This window comes from Trichomycterus rosablanca, chromosome 2 (assembly GCF_030014385.1).
Source record: "Trichomycterus rosablanca isolate fTriRos1 chromosome 2, fTriRos1.hap1, whole genome shotgun sequence".
NCBI lineage: Eukaryota > Metazoa > Chordata > Actinopteri > Siluriformes > Trichomycteridae > Trichomycterus > Trichomycterus rosablanca.
In genome coordinates this window covers 1,108,764-1,128,341 of record NC_085989.1, presented here as the reverse complement: position 1 = coordinate 1,128,341, position 19,578 = coordinate 1,108,764, and the positions used below count along the sequence as shown (strand labels likewise).

The 19,578-nt window shown below is 38.5% G+C and overlaps 1 pseudogene; it reads right to left on the bottom strand.

The window, feature by feature from the left end:
- Positions 1-1,049: 1,049 nt before the first annotated feature.
- On the bottom strand, positions 1,050-14,803 carry LOC134300735 (myb-like protein D; annotated as a pseudogene).
- Between the last annotated feature and the right edge of the window lie 4,775 nt (positions 14,804-19,578).

Here is a 19,578-nt window from a genome sequence, read left to right as displayed (position 1 = left end):
TGGTAGCTTTTCATGTAAATACACTTCACATACAGTATAAAGGTAATAAATCAAATCAAATGAAAGCTGATTGAACACCTCCTGTGTTCCTGAGATCGTGTTCTGTACATCAGCTGTGCTGATTATATTAATATATAAATTATAATGGGGTGACGTCTCTACGCTGTTTTGAATTCCTCAGGTCCAGACCGACCCTCAGCTCCTTCCAACCTGTCAGAGGAAACACGACGATGGTTAGGTTTGGGTCAGATGAAGTTGGACACCACACCACACGCTATCACCCGGTTCTGGCGTCCACACAGACCGCTCAGAGAAAGTGGACAGTGGTGCGTGACTCTCCGTACTCTCCGTTTCGCTGTTGTGAATAGAAGCTGCACCCCCGTGTGTGAAAGTCGTGGGCCGGTGATTGTTTGGGATTGATTGAATGGTTCAGGTGTTGATCTATGGGGAAGGGTTAGGTGCAGCTCCTCCACATATAAATGCAGATTCTGATGTATTTATGACCTGCAGCTCTTGAGACGTGAGCAGGAGACTCGACTTATCAAGAACATAATCAATTCCAGCGCTCTGGTTAATCCCTGCCGATGAGAGTCGCCCTGTTTGCAGATCGTAATAAAAGTAGTAAACGAGTCTTGTGCAAACACACATAATGATCTGACTCAACACACTTCTGGATCCAGTGTTTGCTCAGACTGAATAAATCAGTCTGTTTCAGTCTGTAATCAATAAGTTTTTCTTCTCTATGGCTTCATTGTTTTGCGTCTAAATAATTAATAATAGTAAAGTACGTGAGGAACTCGCACTTTCTGCATCGCCCTCCTCTCCTTTAACCAATTTTCCTCCCAACATAGTCGTGTCCAATGCCCAAGGCATTCAAACCCGGATCCCAGCAGTGGTGGATTAGCAAAACAGACCGCTGGGACACCTGATCGAATTCTTAACATGTTCTAAACAAACTAAACAAGTGTGCAAGTTCAAAACACATCAGACACCCTTAAATTAAACGATAACGTCCGTCACGTACCTAATTTTAAGCTCTAATGAATTCATCATCTGATCGGATTCACGACGTACATCCCTGCTTTGCTGGGTTTGGGTTTGGGACTTTGGTTCAGTTCATCCTGGTGAGGAAACATCAGAGAGCAATAAACAAAAGCTGAAGATCAGGAATCAGTTCAGTACAAACAGATTTTCTGCCAATTTAGTCATTTCCAATTCCCTGTTACAGTTCCTGTGCCACAGACTAAGGTTAACACACTATGGTCTCGGTGTTCCTCCCCTACTAGTGCTGTAGCCTGTTGTGGCAGTAAAAAGAAACCCTGTCTATGCTTCCCTCCCGGCCAGGCTGTTAGCACCACTGAGACGTGATGTAATGTGGACAGATCTTTCCACAGATCATCAACACACATCTAAAGGGAGGAACTTCAGAAGATGTGAAGTAGAGTCAAGGTCAAGGTGCATGGAAGCACGTGAACACTCATGAAAGCTGGAGGCTCGTGGTGGCTCCACACCCTACAAAGATGCTTCATGTTAGTGAATCCTTGACTCTGCACTCTTCTGTTTGTGGGTATTAGCCACCGTGCCTTAATTTTATTGGTTTTAAAACACAGGTTGCTTAGAAAGTGGCGGTTCATAGTACCAGGACCGTACAGAACTCAGAGTTTGGATCGGTTCTGGTTGTGGTTCGGCTTTATTTTGATCGGAGTAATCGGTTGGATCACGTTGGATAATTAAATAGGTTCTTACAAAAGGATAGAGGCTCTTCGGAGGGATGTGAGGACTGTACAATGGAAGAGACGACGGTTCTTTGAAGGTGGTTCTCATGTACGGAGTGTGTTCCACCGGCGGGAGAGAACGGACTTCATCAGTGTCACCACAGCACAGTCTGATCAACTGCACAAAAATAATACAAATAATTAATAAATACTGTAAATAAACACATCAAAATTACAGACAAAAAAATCAGACAGTTTATCGGGTTCAGGGTATCAGGTGTAATGAACACTCACGATGAGGATGAGGATGATGAGGAGGAGCACGATGGCGATGCAGGCCAGCACCAGAAGAACGATCACCCAGACGGGGATTCCATCATCAGCTCTGCTCGGGGGAACAGTCGGGTGTGTCGTGCTGGGAGTGGAGGAGTTGGATACAGCGATGGGATCAGTGCTGCTGCTTTTGGGTTTGGACGTGGGTTTGGTTGTTTTTTGGCTGGTTGCCGGGGGTTCGGTTGTTTTTGTTGTTGTTGGTCTTGTTGTGATTCTTGATCTTGTGGTTGTTTTTCTCCTGGTTGTTGGTTTTGAAGTGGTGGTTGTTGTGGTTGGTGTTGGTTCTGTGGTTGTTGTGGCTGGTGTGGTTGGTGTAGTGGTTGCTGTTGTTGGTGTTGTCGGGATTGGTGTAGTGGTTGTTGTGGTTGGTATTGTTGTGGTTGGTGTTGTTGTGGTTGGTATTGTGGTTGGTGTTGTGGTTGGTGTTGTTGTGGTTGGTGTTGTTGTTGATGTTGAGGTTGGTGTTGTCGAGGTTGGTATTGTGGTTGGTGTGGTTGGTGTTGTTGTTGATGTTGAGGTTGGTGTTGTCGTGGTTGGTGTTGTGGTTGGTGTTGTGGTTGTTGTTGTTGTTGGTTCTGTGGTTGTTGATGTGGCTGGTGTGCTTGGTGTTGGTGTGGTTGTTGCGGTTGATGTTTTGGTTGGTGTTGTTGGTGTTGTTGTCGGGATTGGTATAGTGGTTGTTGTAATTGCTGCTGTTGTCGTGGTTGGTGTTGTGGTTGGTGTTGTTGGTTCTGTGGTTGTTAATGTCGTGGCTGGTGTGGTTGGTGTAGTGGTTGTTGGTGTTGTTGTCGGGATTTGTGTTGTCATGGTTGTTGGTGTTGTGGTTGTTGGTGTTGTGGTTGGTGTTGTTGGGGTTGGTGTTGTTGTCATGGTTGGTTTTGTTGTGGATGTCGTAGTTGGTGTTGTTGTCGGGGTTGGTGTTTTCATGGTTGTTGTCGTGGTTGGTTTTGTTGTCATGGTTGTTGGTCTGGTGGTTGTTGTTGTTGGTTCTGTGGTTGTTGTTGATTCTGTGGTTATTGTTGGTCTTGTGGTTGTTGTTGTGGTTGTTGGTCTTGTGGCTGTTGTTGTGGTAGTTGGGGTTGTAGTTGTTGTGGTCGTGGTTGTTGGTCTTGTGGTTGTCGTGGTTGTTGTTGGTGGTCTTGTGGTTGTTGTGGTTGTTGTTGTTGGGGTTGTAGTTGTTGCGGTCGTGGTTGTTGGTCTTGTGGTTGTCGTGGTTGTTGTTGGTGGTCTTGTGGTTGTGGTTGTTGTTGTGGTTGTTGTTGTGGTTGTCGTTGGGGTTGTAGTTGTTGTGGTTGTTGTTGTGGTTGTTGTCGTTGGGGTTGTAGTTGTTGTGGATGTTGTTGTGGTTGTCGTGGTTGTTGTTGGTGGTCTTGTGGTTGTTGTTGTGAATTGTGCGTATCGTACTGAGGAGAGACGAGTGTTAGTACATGGTTCATTACCATGGAAACTTTTTGTACGTAAGTCCCTGTCGTGGGTGCACAAACTCACCGTCCACAGACTTTCGGTTCACCTGAAGGCCGTTTATCTCATTTTTGGGAGAAAGATCAAACAGGAAAACTGATCTGAGTAAAATTGGGTTGGTTGGTACAGTGTTGGTGAACACGACGGTCGCCTTTGTGATCACTGACCCCTGTTTGGTACTGCAGAAAAAAAACAAGAATAATCATTAGAAATCATTTAAATACATTGTTTTAGAATGTTTTCCTTTTTTAAAATAATTGTAAAGAATAAAATTGAAATAAAATGTGACCAAAAGTATGTGGACACCCCTCTTTATTTCTGGGTTTGGGTGTTTTAGCCACACCCATTGCCAACAGGCATATAAAATCAATTAAATTAGATACTGTGGCGTACAGTGTCTATGAAGACATGATTGGATGAGCCTGAGCTCCAGTGGCCGGCACAGAGCCCTGATCTCAACCCCATTAAATAAATTTGGGATGAATCGGAACATGTTGTTGTAACTGTGTGTGGAACTGCAGCGTCGTACCTGAAGCTCATGGCTGCCACGCCTCCATAAGCCGAGCTGGTTGGACAGTTCGAGCAGCCGTAGACGCTCAAGAGCTGCGAAGAAAAAACAGATCGATTGTGAGACGTGATGCAGATGTTTGAACCTTATAAATTAGAAGTAGATGAGCAAGTAGATGTTTTTCCCTCTCTGTATTAAATTCTGGGCGATTTATCGCATTTATGATCTGCATTACTGCGACCAGCCAGTAGCGGTCGCTTTTCTGTAGTGATCAGGAACCCATTCAACGTTTTCCCTCCCTCAGACACAGCCTGTGTCGGCTGTTTGATTGAACTACCTGTAGTCCACTGTGCCTGTTCACTCGACAGTGTTCCACAGCCTCCTTGTTTGTGGTTCTAGTCTATTTACAGTATTTATTTATGCAGGATCTCGGACCTTCAGCTTGTTACCCTTCACTATTAGACATTATGGCTCTCGCTAAGACTTTCCTTGATTTAAGTCTCACAGGAGAAGGTCCTCACTGACCATTCCTCATTCTGCCTTCTCTGAGGCCTTCAGACTATTTGCTCTGTATTAGTATATGAGCATAGTGCTAATTTTTTAAATTTTAGTTGGGCTTAGGAAAAGCAACTGCACATGATATGAAGCAACATTATGGCTTTGAATGCCTGATTGTTTTTGGATGCACTTGGTCCAACTTTTTTATTTAATTTAAGCCAGAAATAATTCATATATTTATTTAATTAATTTACTTAGTGAAGCACTTACCGCTGTGCTAACTTCGCTGTACATTTTCTTGTAATCGGGAGACCGCGGGTCGAGGAGGGAGATGTTGTAGATGCGGTTGGTGAACTCCACGGTGAAGTCATAAAAGAACCGACTGTTTACGGTTTCCACTTGTGATTTCCTCAAGCTCGCACCTTCAGCACGACCTGCAGCGTTAAACGTTGATAACGTTAAATTATCAGCGCTATCGGAGTGTATCAGAGTCAGAAAACCTCACCCAGAATGAACGATACACAAATAAACACAAGTTGTAAACGTATTAAACGGTTTACATTAACATTGTCGTTGCTCTGTGTTGTTTTTTAAAGTTTGATAAGAATAAATGAAACAAACACGAGGTATTTTCAAAACGGTGAGGGTGGAGGAGGAGTAATCGCTCGTGTCTGAGAGACGCTTATAGTCGGGATTAAGCTCCATCTGATCTGGACGCTGGAGAAGCTTTAAGGGGAAGAAGATTCTCATGTGATGATGAGGTGAAAGCAGCGGTGCATCAGTGGCTACGAGCTCAACCACAAACATATTTCACTGACGGCATTAAAAAGTTGGTACGACGCTGGAAAAATTAATCGGAAGGCGACGATGTAGAAAAGTGATGGAATCAGTTTTTTAAATTCTTAATAAATAGAGTAAAAAAAAGTGTGGAAACTTTTTGAAGATCGCTCGTACTATTTATATTATTGATATTGTAAGAGTGCAGCGTCTCTATCACATCAGTGTAACTCGACCACATTCTTTCTGCATTCTAATGCTCCTCGAATGAACGTTTACATCCTCTGACATCCACAAGTTTGGTTTGTGTAAGACTTTTTGTTTCATAAGGAGCAGTTAAACTTGAAGATTCTGTAAATTCAAATAAGATATTTAAAAGCTTTTAAAAACAATCTTTTACTCACATTTGTTACCATTATGTGTGATGTTGTGATATTAATCCGGCTAAAGAGCGAAGATATAAGAGCGACAATATTTCTGTTTGTGATGTGTTGCTAAATTATGCATTTTATAACAAGAAAATTCATATTGTTGTTAAACCCTGCAGAAAAAATAGTAATTTATTCATAATGGACATACACTACATGGCTCAAAGTATTTGGAGTGACCTTTTCAACTAGAACAACAGCCACTGTGTGTGGGAATTTGTTGAGTGGGACTGAAATCAGGACTCTGTGCAGGACACTGGAGTTTCTAATATTTTCTAATATCTGTGTGTTTCAGTCACAACAATTCCTATCAGGTTTAATGCTTTAATTACATAAAGAAAATTATATGCTTTCGACTTTGTAGCAACAGTTTAGGGAAGGCCTTTTCTGTGCCAGCGCCATAAAGATATATATTAAGCTCAGTTTAAAAACCAAGAAACCGGCCTGCACAGACCTGCTATTAATAAATAATAAATAAAATATGACAATCAAGGAAACATCAACCTGACCAGGGTTGCATTGCTGTATGTTCTCATATTCTAGTTAGTGAATTAAAATAGAGGTTTTAAATTTCATAACATGATGTTTCTTACCTGACAGGAAGAAAAAGGCAACACAGAGAGTGGTCCATGCGTATCCCATCATGCAAAGCGACGTACAACACAGCTCAGGTTTGGGACGAAGCGGAATGACCCTCAGCAGGTGACGGTGGGTCTATAAGGGACGGGGAGCATGAAGTGATCGGTCACGTGACACCAGTCTCACCCTCGTGAAGAGGCCGACTCGCCCGCATCTGAAGAGCCTGGCGTGGCCGAACGTCATCACAGAAGACCAAAGCTAATAGAGCTAAGAGGTTTTTTTCTATGGAGTCGACGTCTGATTCATCGACGGGCATCAAACCTCCAGCCTCAACATTCTGCTGCACCTTGTTCTCACCAGCACTGCAGGGCTGAAGTCTGTGGACACTTGAACGTGCGTTTGAAAACATGACTGTGGGGATTCGCTCCATCTCACGGGTGTCGGATGTGCAGTTCCACACCGACCTCACCAAAAGCTTCCTCATCAGTGTGAGGCTGTTGGACATCCCACTCCAAAACCTTTGGCATTACCCCCCACCCCACCCCAATCTCACCACCACCGAGGTGCAACTCTCGAGTTCTTCCATGTGGGAAACCGGATTCCAGGAATTCACCCCCCTGCCACTGCAACACCGACCCCTACTGTCTGGTCGAGGCGCTGGCATCTGAGGAGCGACAGAAGAACTCCAAGCTCCTCTGTTTGTACCACGTGCGAAGGGGAATTGAGCATATCCAAATTGGAGAGTTTATGTGGTTAAACCTCAAGGCCTGATTCACAATCTGCATTCCTATTCATCCTAAAGATGTTCACTAGATTTAGGGTCAGAAGACCAAACGTGTCAAACCCAACCATGTCATTAAAGATCTCGCTTTGTGTACAGGTTCATGCTGAAGCAGGAGAGGGCCTTCCCCAAACTGGTGTCAAAGATGGAAGCATCTAATGTATTTATATGACCTTCTCTATATGAGCAAAAGTATTGGGACATGCCTTTTATTTGTTAAATTGACATGTTTCAGCCACAACAGTTGTCAGTCATATTAATCATATAAAAGAAAAGAAATGATATGCCTCTGACTTTGCAGCAACAGTTTAGGGAAGGCCCTTTCCTGTTCCAGCATAAGCAAGCGCTCTAAGACATAAAGAAATTCCAGAGTCCCGCACAGAGCCCTGATCAGCACCCAGACATACAAATGTGTCATATTTTCAGTGAACGGGCACAAATTCCCACACGCCAACACACTTCAGAGTCTCGTGAGAAGCGTCTGTTATTCTAGCTGATAAGATCACACAGAGGCGTCCAAATACTTTTAGTCATACAGTCTATTTTCGGAGAAGTGAGATTTGAGCTGCCATGTGGGTGAAGGATTGGGCATTAATGCCTCTATAAATGTTTGATCTGTACGAGCGCCGTCGTTCGGAAGCTGCGTGAAGGTTTTACGCCGATAAAAAACGCCTCGTTTTTTCCCTCCCTGAGCAAACACAGACCCACACACCCGCTTTTAAACGAAAGTGCATCATTTAGGTCTTTTAAACGCCTAACGTGCCTACGCTGTTTGCATAAAAGTATGTGGACGCCCCTTTTAGTCACGGACTGTGGGCTTTTCAGCCAAACCCACTGCTGACCGGTGTGCACAATCAATTACATCAAATAATCACCTGCTTTCTTTGTCCCGAGTCTTTAAAAGGGCTTTCCTGTGTCAGCATGATCGAGCATCTTTGGGATGAATCGGAACTTTGATTGCAAGCCAGGGGTTCTTGAACAAGGTCAGTGTTTGACCTCACGTTCGCTCTTTTGACTGAACAGGTGCAAATGCGCAGACGGGGCTTTTATTAACAACACACATGGTTTTGGAGTGTGACATCCAGCAAGCTCATGGTCAGGCGTCCACATAATTTTGGCCATATAGTTTATAGTGTATAGTTTACCCAATATTGGTTATATGTCCCTTAGTTCTATTCACTGCGATCAGCTGCTGGTCGGATCTTTGAGAGGCAGTACTGGGTTGAAATACGCTGGTTTTCTGACACAAATTGAACTTTTCAGTGCTGTCCACATATTTTTGACAGGGCTGAGATCAGGACTTCGGTACGACTGTTCCAGAAGCAGTCCTGTGGGAATTTATGAGGCCACTGTTGGATGAGAAAGCCTGACTCACAATCAGCATTCCTTATCAACTCAAAAGGGTTCAACTCAGGTTAGCAATGGGTGTGGCTGACTCACTTAAACCTGATAATTATGATGGGTGTCCACATACTTTTGGATCACTTTCATGTGTAGCGGTATGAAACACACACTTTACCCAAACTTTGAGTATGTTCAGGTAATGTTGGTCAGTGCAGCAGTTCCACTGGTATCAATCACCTCCAGAGCATGACGCTACCATCACCATGCTTCACAGCAGGTACAGCGTTGTTGGGATTTAACTGTGGTGAAATTACTCCATCTGAATCTCAGCTAGTAGCGGATCTTTTTTATTCTTGTGCTTGAATTACATCTGTCTATTCTAACACATTTCCTTGGTGAGAGACCACTCTTCCATGTACTTTATATTTACAGACGGTTGTTTGTACACATGATCATGAAATGGTTCTTTGTGACACTTGGCATTAACATTCTCACTACAGAACTTGTGACTGGATCTAACAGGTCCCCTAAATCTAGCCATATTTATATGGACACAGAGAAGTCAGCAGGTGTGTACAGGTCGGAGTTAAATGACATTATAGAACATTTTAAGCCACCAACTTTTTGACTCGTTAGCTTTTCAGAAAACCCGCTATAAACAAATGATTTATTTCGGCGTTACCACAGTAAATAAATTTTGATTTATCACTGTTTTTATTCAGGCTTAGAGAAGAAGAATTAAATATGATTAAAATATTTAAATTAAATGAAACTTAGTTATTATTTGAATGTAAACAATACCGAAGCGCTAACTCTATAGACACAGTCTGCACGCGATTCTGCCACCTAGTGGTGAACAGGGATCATCACAGTGGAGGAATATAGTTGTTTAACCATTTATTTATTTATTTTATGTATGCATTTATTTATTTATTTTAATTATTAAACAATTAATTCATTTATTTATTGTATGTTTATGTGTATTTATTTATTTCAATTTTAAATTTATTTATTTATTTTATGTATGTGCGTTTATTATTTATTTTAATTATTAATTAATTAATTTATTCATTGTATGCCTCTGTTTAATTCAATTAATATATTTATTTATTTTATGTATGCATGTATTTATTTATTTTAGTTATTAAACAATTAATTCATTTATTTATTGTGTCTGTGTATTTGTTTATTTCAGTTTTTTATTTATTAATTTATCTTATATATGCATTGATTTATTTATTTTAATTATTAATTCATTATTCATTAATAATTTATTGTGTCTGTATTTATTTCAATTATTTAATTTGTTTAATTTAATTTATTTTAATTAATTATTTTTTATGTTATGTATGCATGTATTTAATTATTTTAATTGCTAATTTATTTATTTGTTTATTGTATGTCTGTATTTATTTTAATTATTAATTTGTTTATTTTAATGTATTTTAATTCATTCATTAATTTATTTCATGTATGCATGTATTTATTTATTTTAATGATTAATTTGTTTATTTATTTATTTTATGTCTATTTATTTCAATTATTAATTTGTTTATTTTAATTTATTTTAATTAATTTATTTATTTACATTTATAAACGTACTGTATATATTTATTCGTCCATTTATTCATTTATTTATTTATGTATACAGGAGCTCGGGAAGTGCAGCAGTGAAGTGCTCTAATCATCTTCCACATATGCTCTGGGGATCCAGGGTTCGAATCTCAGTGTTGCTGTCGGCCACCCTGGTGTTTTATGTCCAAAATTATTGGCTAATAATTAAGTTGCAAGTAAATACAACAAAAATATTAAATATATATTATATATAAAAGTTGATATTTGATTTAAAAACAGTATCTAATAATAATAATAATACATTTTATTTATATAGCGCTTTTCAAGTATCTCTATATATATCAGCATGGGCTTGGAGGCTGAACAAAACCCAGCTACAGAATCAGCAGCTTTAAGCTCAGCTGAAGTCTGGTGCTGATCACATGAACCACTGAAAACCTCCTGCAGGAGAGTTTCACGGTCAGATGGAACAGTGTTTAAAACCCAACAACAATGTACCTGCTGTCAGGCACTGTGCACTGGTACATGGTGATGTTATGCTCTGGCGCTGTTGTGCTCTAAGTGGAACTGGTGCTTTGCAGAAAGTGGTTGAAATGGTTAGAAGGAGAAAGTCTGAAACCTTGAAGGCAACTGGGTGTTTCAGGAAACAGCGATCAGAAACACATCAAACCTGGTTTTGGAACGTTGTTACAGGTGTATGTAAACTTTTGACCTTTACCAAAATATTAGGAAACAGGTTCCTGTACCAGCTTGTGGAGTTCCTTACGTGGTTTAGCTCCACCTGGCTCCATATCACGGCCTCTTCATAAGAGCTATCAGCAACGTCACATTCAGATCACCCTTCCTTCCTTCACCCTCACTCTCCACCGTTCTTCAGGATGAAGTTCTCCACGCTGCCCAACACACCCATGCTTTTCTGCTTCACTCTGCTGATGATGTCCGGTAAGATCTGATGTGATGTTCATGATGTTCATGATGTTTAGGATGTTCTGCCTGAAAAAGATCATGAAATGAAGTGAAACACTGAGAATGAACAGAAGTTGAGCAGTTCTGAAAAAGTTCTTTCAGCTTCTCAGACCATTAAAGTGTAAAAGCTTCATTTTCATGTTGTTTTTTACTCTCAGATTCAGTTTTTATAAGTAATTTGATCTTGTAAATATGGAGGCTGTGATTAGGAGTGAAAACAGTTTGCCGATGGCTCAGAGGAGCAGAAAAAGTGAAGTGTTGAGTCCTGATCAGATGATTTTTAACGCTGCTGCTTCTCCTGAAGGTTCCAGTTTGGTGAAATCAGAGACGGACACAAAGACTCGAATTAATTACAGCTTAACCTTTGAGATGACCAACAAGGTCTACAGCAAGTCTCTCCTCAACCAGAGTTCTTTTGATTATCTGCTGCTGGCTGCTCAAGTGAAAGGAGTGGTGAGTGTGTTTTAGTTTATCTTTAAATTTAAATAAATATAATTATTTAGCCATTAATGAATATATTAATAACAATAGCAATATTAATAAAAATATTAATAATGCTGATTATTATTATTACTATTATTATTATTGTTGTTATTATTATTGTTATTGTTATTGTTATTATTATTTTATTATTATAACTATTATGATTATTATTATTATTGTCATTATTATTATTATAATTATTTTTATAATTAATTTTTATTATAATTAGTATTATTATTGTTATTTTATTTTTATTTTTTATTATTATTATTATTATTATTATTATTATTATTATTATTATTATTATTATTATTATTATACAGTTTTTGGGACACTGTTAAACTTCCAGCTTTAGGTATTTAGAATCGTCAAATAACAATAAGTTGATTTTTCTGGTTTCTCAGTTTTACTCCATCTACGGCTGCCCCACCTGTAAAACACACTCATACTATCAAACTGTAGAACAAATAACCTTCAGGTAGGAGCTTACACACACACACACACACACACACACACACACACACACACACACACACACACACACAGCAGTGTACAGACGTGCAGGAGGTGTGTATGAGGTTCTGATCTTGGTTGCTCCTTGTGTAGTAACAGTTCTGGTTCTGTGCTGGTGACGGCCACCCTCGTATTCAACTCCAACCAAACCAGCACAGATGAGATCAAACAGCTGTTTCAGGAGGCAACATCTGGAGGTGATGGAATTGACGGCATCAAAATCGACCCTAAATACACTCAGGGTAAGTGTGGGGTACAAATCTTTTGGGGTGGAACGTACGGTCTGCATTAGTGTCATTAAAATATTAAAATTACTCTTTCTACACAGTTGAACCAGCAACGACTCCTGCACCGACTACCACTCCCACTACCACTCCAACTACCACTCCAACTACTCAAATAAATTACAACTTAGCCTTTGAGATGACCAACCAGGTCTACAGCAAGTCTCTCCTCGACCACAGTTCTTTTGATTATCTGCTGCTGGCTGCTCAAGTGAATGGAATGGTGAGTTTGTTTGTTTATATTTTATTAATTATTTAACAATTATATGTAATGTTGTTATTATTATTACTATTATTATTATTGTTATCATTATTATCATTATCATTATAATTATTATTAATATTATTGTTACTATTGTTATTATCATTATTATTACTTCTATTTTTATTAGTATTACTATTATTATTATTTCTATTATTATTATTACATTATTATTATTGTTAATATTATTATTGTTATTATCATTATTACTATTATTATAATAATTTTTTATATTATTATTATTTCAATTATTATTTTAATATTACTATTTATATTATTATTTTTTTTTTATTATTATATTATTATTATTATATTTATATTATTATTATTACTATTATTTATATTATTATTATTAATTTATTATTATTTTTATTATTATTATTATCACTATTATTGTTATTACTATAATTTTTATTATTATTATTATTTTATTTTTAATTTATTATTATTATTATTATTATTATTATTATTATTATACAGCTTTAGGCTTTTAGAATCGTCAAATAACAATAAGTAAATTTTTCTGGTTTCTCAGTTTTACTCCATCTACGGCTGCCCCACCTGTAAAACACACTCATACTATCAAACTGTAGAACAAATAACCTTCAGGTAGGAGCTTACACACACACACACACACACACACACACACACACAGCAGTGTACAGACGTGCAGGAGGTGTGTATGAGGTTCTGATCTTGGTTGCTCCTTGTGTAGTAACAGTTCTGGTTCTGTGCTGGTGACGGCCACCCTCGTATTCAACTCCAAGCAAACCAGCACAGATGAGATCAAACAGCTGTTTCAGGAGGCAACATCTGGAGGTGATGGAATTGACGGCATCAAAATCGACCCTAAATACACTCAGGGTAAGTGTGGGTACAGATCTTCTGGGGTGGAACGTACGGTCTGCATTAGTGTCATTAAAATATTAAAATCGCTCTTTCTACACAGTTGAACCAGCAACGACTCCTGCACCGACTACCACTCCCACTACCACTCCAACTACCACTCCAACTACTCAAATAAATTACAACTTAACCTTTGAGATCACCAACCAGGTCTACAGCAAGTCTCTCCTCGACCACAGTTCTTTTGATTATCTGCTGCTGGCTGCTCAAGTGAAAGGAATGGTGAGTTTGTTTGTTTATATTTTATTAATTATTTAACAATTATATGTAATGTTGTTATTATTATTACTATTATTATTATTGTTATCATTATTATCATTATAATTATTATTATTATTGTTAATATTATTATTATTATTGTTATTATTTTTTCATTATTATTATAATTAGTATTATTATTGTTATTATTATTTTTTATTATTATTATTATTATTATTATTATTATTATTATTATTATACAGTTTTTGGGACACTGTTAAACTTCCAGCTTTAGGCTTTTAGAATCGTCAAATAAAAATAAGTTGATTTTTCTGGTTTCTCAGCTTTACTCCATCTACGGCTGCCCCACCTGTATAACACACTCATACTATCAAACTGTAGAACAAATAACCTTCAGGTAGGAGCTTACACACACACACACACACACACACACACACACACACACAGCAGTGTACAGACGTGCAGGAGGTGTGTACGAGGTTCTGATCTTGGTTGCTCCTTGTGTAGTAACAGTTCTGGTTCTGTGCTGGTGACGGCCACCCTCGTATTCAACTCCAACCAAACCAGCACAGATGAGATCAAACAGCTGTTTCAGGAGGCAACATCTGGAGGTGATGGAATAGACGGCATCAAAATCGACCCTAAATACACTCAGGGTAAGTGTGGGGTACAAATCTTCTGGGGTGGAACGTACGGTCTGCATTAGTGTCATTAAAATATTAAAATTACTCTTTCTACACAGTTGAACCAGCAACGACTCCTGCACCGACAACCACTCCAACTACCACTCCAACTACCACTCCAACTACCACTCCAATTACTCAAATAAATTACAACTTAACCTTTGAGATCACCAACCAGGTCTACAGCAAGTCTCTCCTCGACCAGAGTTCTTTTGATTATCTGCTGCTGGCTGCTCAAGTGAAAGGAGTGGTGAGTGTGATATAGTTTATCTTTAAATTTAAATAAATATAATTATTTAGCCATTAATGAATATATTAATAACAATAGCAATATTAATAAAAATATTAATAATGATGATTATTATTATTACTATTATTATTATTGTTATTATTATTATTGTTATTATTATTATTATTATTATTGTTATTGTTATTATTATTATTATTTTATTATTATTACTATTATTATTATTATTGTCATTATTATTATTATTATTATTACTATTTTTTATTATTATAATTAGTATTATTATTGTTAATATTATTATTGTTATTATTATTATTATTTTATTATTATAATTAGTATTATTATTGTTATTATTTTTTTTTATTATTATTATTATTATTATTTTTATTATTATTATTATTATTATTATTATTATTATTATTATTATTATTATTATTATTATTATTATTATACAGTTTTTGGGACACTGTTAAACTTCCAGCTTTAGGCTTTTAGAATCGTCAAATAAAAATAAGTTGATTTTTCTGGTTTCTCAGCTTTACTCCATCTACGGCTGCCCCACCTGTATAACACACTCATACTATCAAACTGTAGAACAAATAACCTTCAGGTAGGAACACACACACACACACACACACACACACACACAGCAGTGTACAGACATGCAGGAGGTGTGTACGAGGTTCTGATCTTGGTTGCTCCTTGTGTAGTGACAGTTCTGGATCTGTGCTGGTGAAGGCCACCCTCGTATTCAACTCCAACCAAACCAGCACAGATGAGATCAAACAGCTGTTTCAGGAGGCAACATCTGGAGGTGATGGAATAGACGGCATCAAAATCGACCCTAAATACACTCAGGGTAAGTGTGGGGTTCAAATCTTCTGGGGTGGAACGTACGGTCTGCATTAGTGTCATTAAAATATTAAAATTACTCTTTCTACACAGTTGAACCAGCAACGACTCCTGCACCGACTACCACTCCAACTACCACTCCCACTACCACTCCAACTACCACTCCAACTACTCAAATAAATTACAACTTAACCTTTGAGATCACCAACCAGGTCTACAGCAAGTCTCTCCTCGACCACAGTTCTTTTGATTATCTGCTGCTGGCTGCTCAAGTGAAAGGAATGGTGAGTTTGTTTGTTTATATTTTATTAATTATTTAACAATTATATGTAATGTTATTATTATTACTATTATTATTATTGTTATCATTATTATCATTATCATTATTATTATTATTGTTACTATTGTTATCATTATTATTATGTCTATTCTTATTAGTATTACTATTATTATTATTTCTATTATTATTATTATTATTACATTATTATTATTGTTAATAATATTATTGTTATCATTATTACTATTATTATTATTATTTTTATTATTATTATTATTTCTATTATTATTTTATTATTATTATTTCTATTATTATTATTTTATTATTATTATTATATTATTATTATTATTATTATTTATAATATTATTATTACTATTATTATTATTACTATTATTTATATTATTATTGTTATTTTATTATTTTTATTATTATTATTATCACTATTGGTATTATTACTATAATTTTTATTATTATTATTATTATTATTTTATTTTTATTTTATTATTGTTATTATTATTATTATTATTATTATTATTATTATTATTATACAGTTTTTGGGACACTGTTAAACTTCCAGCTTTAGGCTTTTAGAATCGTCAAATAAAAATAAGTTGATTTTTCTGGTTTCTCAGCTTTACTCCATCTACGGCTGCCCCACCTGTATAACACACTCATACTATCAAACTGTAGAACAAATAACCTTCAGGTAGAAACACACACACACACACACACACACACACAGCAGTGTACAGACGTGCAGGAGGTGTGTACGAGGTTCTGATCTTGGTTGCTCCTTGTGTTACTACAGTTCTGGATCTGTGCTGGTGAAGGCCACCCTCGTATTCAACTCCAACCAAACCAGCACAGATGAGATCAAACAGCTGTTTCAGGAGGCAACATCTGGAGGTGATGGAATAAATGGCATCAAAATCGACCCTAAACAAACTCAGTGTAAGTGTGGGGTACAAATCTTCTTGGGTGGAACGTACGGTCTGCATTAGTGTCATTAAAATATTAAAATTACTCTTTCTACACAGTTGAACCAGCAACGACTCCTGCAACGACCACTCCAACTACCACTCCAACTACCCACCTAACTACCCACCCAGTTACCCATCAAACCAACACTTCCACCACCCATCCAACCAACACTTCAACCACCCATCCAACCAACACTTCAACCACCCATCCAACCACCCATCCAACCAACACTTCCACCACCCATCCAACCATCCATCCAACCAACATTTCCACCACCCATCCAACCATCCATCCAACCAACATTTCCACCACCCATCCAACCATCCATCCAACCAACACTTCAACCACCCATCCAACCACCCATCCAACCAACATTTCCACCACCCATCCAACCATCCATCCAACCAACATTTCCACCACCCATCCAACCATCCATCCAACCAACATTTCCACCACCCATCCAACCATCCATCCAACCAACACTTCAACCACCCATCCAACCATCCATCCAACCAACACTTCAACCACCCATCCAACCATCCATCCAACCAACACTTCCACCACCCATCCAACCAACACTTCAACCACCCATCCAACCAACACTTCCACCACCCATCCAACCAACACTTCCACCACCCATCCAACCAACACTTTCACCACCCATCCAACCATCCATCCAACCAACACTTCCACCACCCATCCAACCATCCATCCAACCAACACTTCAACCACCCATCCAACCAACACTTCCACCACCCATCCAACCATCCATCCAACCAACATTTCAACCACCCATCCAACCATCCATCCAACCAACACTTCAACCACCCATCCAACCATCCATCCAACCAACACTTCAACCACCCATCCAACCAACACTTCCACCACCCATCCAACCATCCATCCAACCAACATTTCCACCACCCATCCAACCATTCATCCAACCAACACTTCAACCACCCATCCAACCATCCATCCAACCAACACTTCCACCACCCATCCAACCAACACTTCAACCACCCATCCAACCAACACTTCGACCACCCATCCAACCATCCATCCAACCAACACTTCCACCACCCATCCAACCAACACTTCCACCACCCATCCAACCATCCATCCAACCAACACTTCCACCACCCATCCAACCAACACTTCAACCACCCATCCAACCATCCATCCAACCAACACTTCCACCACCCACCCAACCATCCATCCAACCAACACTTCCACCACCCATCCAACGAACACTTCAACCGCCCGTCCAACCAACATTTCCACCACCAATCCAACCAACACTTCCACCACCCATCCAACCAACACTTCCATCACCCATCCAACCATCCATCCAACCAACACTTCCACCACCCACCCAACCAACACTTCAACCGCCCGTCCAACCAACACTTCCACCACCCATCCAACCATCCATCCAACCAACATTTCCACCACCCACCCAACCAACACTTCCACCACCCATCCAACCACCCACCCAACCAACACTTCAACCGCCCGTCCAACCAACACTTCCACCACCCATCCAACCATCCATCCAACCAACACTTCCACCACCCATCCAACCATCCATCCAACCAACATTTCCACCACCCATCCAACCAACACTCCAACCACCCGTCCAACTTCTCGTCCAACCACCAAGCACGGTGGAGGCCACAGCGCCGCACCTCCATCCTTCCATCAAAGTTCCATCACTCTTGCCTCTGTCCTTTCAGTGGTTCTCCTCTTCATCAGTTATTCTTGTTGATCTTCTAACTCTATTATTAATTAATAAAGAAATCTGAAACGATTAAACTATTAGCATTACACATTTAGCACTTAACACAGTTTCCTGATGAATAGAAAATGTAGCAGCAGCAGCTTTGGATGTGATAATGAAACGCGGTAATACGCTGGTAAACACACGGCTGATAACGACTTCATGATAAAGCAGCAGTTTCCGCTCCAGATCTCTGCTTGGTCCCACACTTCATTATCTCCACAACCTTCAGGAAAGGACGTTCAGCTCCAGCCAGAATCTGAAGGAACCCTGATCCAGATAAGGATTGTGCAATCGTTTTGTAGTTACGGCGTGGACCTGCTGATTCTGCTGCTTATATGATCACATGACTGAGTGAAATATAATTATAGATTATATTATATTATATAGATTCTAATTATAATTATCATTTTTGTGTGTCTTAAATACATTAAAGATTTAAACAACACTCTCTTCTCTTCTTTTTATTTTTTCATTGTTTGTTTTATTTAAAACTCATTTTACTGATTGGTTATTGATTAACTTGCATCCAGGCGAGTTCAATCCAACCTCCAAATCTCAACCTAAACCATCTACAGCCACAACCAGCGGGAGCAAAACACAAAGAGGTGCCATCAGCTCCACCCTTCAGGTCGGGGCAAAAGTGGACAAACGGTGTGAATGTCCAGTGGGCCGCACATGCATTAACATATAGTCCCTTGGCCTTAGATCTAAAGCGACGTACAGTTAAGACAATATACAATTCAAGAAACTGAGGTGCTCAAGGGCTTAACGGTGGACACTGGGCAGTCACATTTTGGCCCTGACCAATGTGGTGCCCTAGGCAAGATTTTGTTTATACACTCACAAAAGCTTATGTTGATGCACTCAAAATTTTATGTCTGTGAGATTTTCTTCAATTAGTAAAAAAAGTTTAAAAAAATGCAATATACAGTGTAATAAATACAGTGTAAATAATATATAAATATAAATCAGGTATTACACAAATACTCAGAAAAATAACACAGTGAAATGAGTCAAGAGTCATTTTAAAAGTCATTTCAGGAATCATTGTGGGAGTCATTGTGGGAGTCATTTTAAAAGTCATTTTGGAAATAATTATGGGAGTCATTTTGAATCATTGTGGGAG